Genomic DNA, 4435 nt, shown 5'->3' on the forward strand with positions numbered 1-4435 from the left:
TATTGACAAAAAACTGACTCAAAGAAACAATGTTAGTTCTTCTTCTCGGTCACATGATCGAGAAATGCAAGTTCAACGTGAGGAAATTGTCATTATTATCTGGGAGGATTATATTAAACACTAGTTTACTACAATTTATGTTCAATTTTTTCATTGAATTAAAGTTTGATAAAGCAGTTCCTTAAGTGAAAAATAGATAGCTTTGTAATAATTTAATATGCGATTTTATAATTTTTTGTTTATTCGGTAAGATTAAAAAAAATAATTGGGGCTATTTTAATAGTTTTACAACTTATGAGATTCTTATGTTTATGAGAAAATATATTAAATAAAAATTTCATATCGCATGTCCAAACAAAACTCAATTTTATCTCATGATTTCATATTATGATACCATATCATGATTTCATATCACGATACTATATCGTATGGCCAAACGGAAGTGTGGGATTACTTGGTAAGATTGTGTTACTTGATTTTAAATGAAGAAAAAAGGAAGAAAGATAAAATATTTATATCGTATGGCCAAACGGAAGTGTGGGATGACTTGGTAAGATTGTGTTACTTGATTTTGAATGAAGAAAAAAGAAGAAAGGTAAAATATTTATATCGTATGTTTATGCTAATTATAATTAACTGTTGTATATTAATTTTATATGTTTGTTAATAATGATGATTAATTGGGGGTAACATTATAGTGAAGAAAAATAATTTTGAGGAATTTTTTCGTTGATAAGTCAAAATACCTTAAGTGGTTCTGTTATTCAAGATGATTTTTTAAAATGAAAATTTGAGGAGAAGAAACTAATAATTACAGAGAAGTAATTTTGGTGAATCCTTAAAATAGTTATCTTGTTATTAGTGATTCTTAATATATTATGTTATGGTTGGATATATATTATTAATCAAGATATTTATATTATTTACTATGCGTTTAGATATAGATTCTTTTATTGAAAATTTTCTTATTCAATTTTAATAGAAGATTTAATAGATCATATATTTATTTATGTCTCTATTTACTTACATGGGAGATGATTAAGTGTATAGAATTTTAATTTCTACATATAGAATTAAATCATCGGTTCTTATAAGTATAAAGTTATTTGATCACAATTTAAGATGAAAATTGGACAAGCCATTGGTATGATTGTAACACAAGATTAAATATTATTTATCTTGATTATGGAAACGGTGTAGTTCCAACTTCTTATGTTAGTACATTTTGATTGAATGAGACCAAGTAGGGATAGATGTTTTAGATTGTTTGACAAAAATTATCACACCTCGAGCCTACACCTTGGACATGACCGGCACTCTAGAATCATCATTGGTCCCCAAACGAACCTTAAGCCTGACTCACTACTTAGCGGAAGACTTACTTAAACAAAATAGGAACTTCAATTGCATAATTTGAAGTTTAAAGTCTAAATCAAAACTCAACTCAAATGAACATCTGGAAATACTTATCAAGTTACAATCAACTGTCTAAAGATCTCATAACATCTCAACAAGAAGGGGAAATAATAATAGATTCCTCAACAACTACCTATCTATGAAGCCTCTAGTACTATAATAAATGTTGGGACAGAACTCACGACAACTTAACAAAAAACAAGAAATAAGTATGAAGCCATTCGAAAAGTAAGGAGGCTCACCAAAGCTAAATAGAGTGCAAACAGTATCAACGAAATGTCTACTCATAACCCTGAACACTCTACATCATAATAAGATGCAAGTCGAATGACATCAACACATGAAATGTACAAACATGCAAGGGAAATGAAAGCATAAGAAACTGAACTAATCAAACAGACAGAGTACTCACCTTAACTCAACACAAAGCAATAACAAAAGATAAAATGTGTAAGCTTCACCATAAACAAATACTAACTCTAGTATGTATACGAAAATACAATAGTTTACTCTTATTTGAGATATTGTCTAACCGACAACCATCACCATTAGCTATGTGATGATACAATGTCTCACTCATCAGAACTGTCCTATACCTTTCTGGCAGTATAGAACACCTCAATTAATGGATCACCTAAGATATGCTTAAAACCAATAAGGAGTCATCTAAAAAGTTTGATCACTTACCCATGTTGGCTACATGGTTTATGAGGAATGTGAGTTGTTTGGACTCATCCTCATATCGGTGTTCAATGCTACTCCCAATAAATATATACTCATTCTCAATGTTAAAACATTCTCTTTTTAAATTTGAGGTAATTACTCAAAATATTCCTTTCAAAAGAGGTAATTCTTTGAAATATCTCTGAAACTATAAACTCATGTAAAAATAAATGTTTCTCGCTTTTAAATGTAAACGAATTACTTTTGGAAATACAAAATTTCATTATATCATTTCTCAAACATGAATACAACTCTTCTCGTTACTTTCTCAAAACTTAGTTCAAAACATTGGTTACAAAATATTCTCAAAACAACTCAAAAGAACTTGTTTGAATTTTCCTCTTAAACTCAGTTTAGATTTTATTTGTAAATTAAGATAGGTAACTAGAACATGTAAGAAATCTCAAGGATGAGTAAATTCGTAAGGAGCTATTACAAAAAAGGTAACATAGTTACGACTCAAAGGAACACATTCGGAATGAAACATGAAAGGAAAAAGACCAAGCAACACTTGGTGCATTAATGGCACGGGATGCCACGCACCAAACATTTGGCAAAATTTTGGGGCACACTGTTGGCGTGGTCTATAGCATCACGAATGGGGAGCACCCCCTAAAAGTAACATAGCGTACTTGACCTATCAGAGGTCTTATACAAGCCCATAGTTATCATTCATCGCACTGTCATAGTAAATTTAGCAAAAAATTTAATACTTTTCATAGCACATCATATGCTAGAAACATCACTTCATATATATATAAAATATAATTCATAATACATATTTAGACTCTAAGTCTCTTTTGTCACCGTAGACTCGACATCGTAGAATAGAATAGGGACACGACCCTTTAACAACATAACGTAATATCTAAACCATTACATAATTTTAGTTAAGAACATAACATAGGAAATCCTTGAAAGATAAGGATCACTTTTCTTGAACTTGGGGAAGATATCCAATCCCTTCACATTAAGAGACATCCTCTAGTCATTAACACCTACGCTTTTTGTAAAAAGATGAAGAAGAATGGTATTAGTACAAGAATTTACTAAGCATGACAACCATGCAAAAACATACATTTAAAGAGGACATTTGGTTAGAAAATCATGCATCATGCCTTTTTGTAAAACTTCATTGAACCTTAGCACAATAAGTACAAAATAGCTCATATACTTCACATATACATGGACAATATTCATAACATCACATAAAGTCACGTAAGTCATTTAGAGTACATATATCATTTCATAACTTTATCTTATCTTTTAGATTAGTTCACTTACCCCCAAGTAACCCTTTAGTAATACTTGGTGCAATGCATGAATAGTGTCCTATTCCACTATCCACACTCAAGCATCACCTTAAGACCACCAAGGTAGACATTCATCAAACCTTCTTTTACTTAAACATAGGCATTCATAGGAACATAGAATATCCTAAGACACTTACTTCACATATGAACCAACATGTTACATGAACCACATATAATACTCTCTTCAAGCCCACATACGAGTCAACACTACCAATAACATCATAAGAGGCAACAGTCAACAATAGCATACTTGGACTTCACTTCATAAGGACAACATATGACCTTACTCACAATTCCAATCTAAGCCTACTAGTGCAATATACATGTGAAATCCCATAAATCTCACGTACTAAGTAACTCACAAAGATACCAAAAACATCATCTACTTCCTATATCAACATGACAAGTATAGTCAACTACATACATGCCAAGCAACACCTTCTTCATATAGTCAATAAGATCAACATTATGCATATAAGATAAGACCATATCAAATAGACATCATAGGACTCATACTATGCATATTATGATAACAAGTAGGTTAATACCATAATGTCATGCATAAGAGACATATACATATACATATAGAACACCTTCCTAGAACTCCCCTCAAGAGCTACTTGTGCAATGCATAAGTAAAGTCACATACCCTCACCTACACTAAGAAACTTTCCTTAGGTTATCCTTGTTAGGGTTTATTACTTTACTTCCATCGTCTATTTTACTTTATGGAAATTCTGGCCTTAACCGACAATAAGACCATATAAGCCAAATATGGAGTTTAGTGTCATTTCCTCACACCAATAGAGGGTATGTTACTTGCCAAGGTAAGACATGAATATCATTTTAGCATTTTAGGTGGATCCACTAGTAAGACATGAATATCATTTTAGCGTTTTAGGTGGATCCACTAGCTAGGTTCCAAAGGGCAACATAGTTATGGAAACTTGGAGGTATATGTGGAAACCCTCTTTATGCCTTTT

Source organism: Solanum lycopersicum, chromosome 2, assembly GCF_036512215.1.
Source record: "Solanum lycopersicum chromosome 2, SLM_r2.1".
NCBI lineage: Eukaryota > Viridiplantae > Streptophyta > Magnoliopsida > Solanales > Solanaceae > Solanum > Solanum lycopersicum.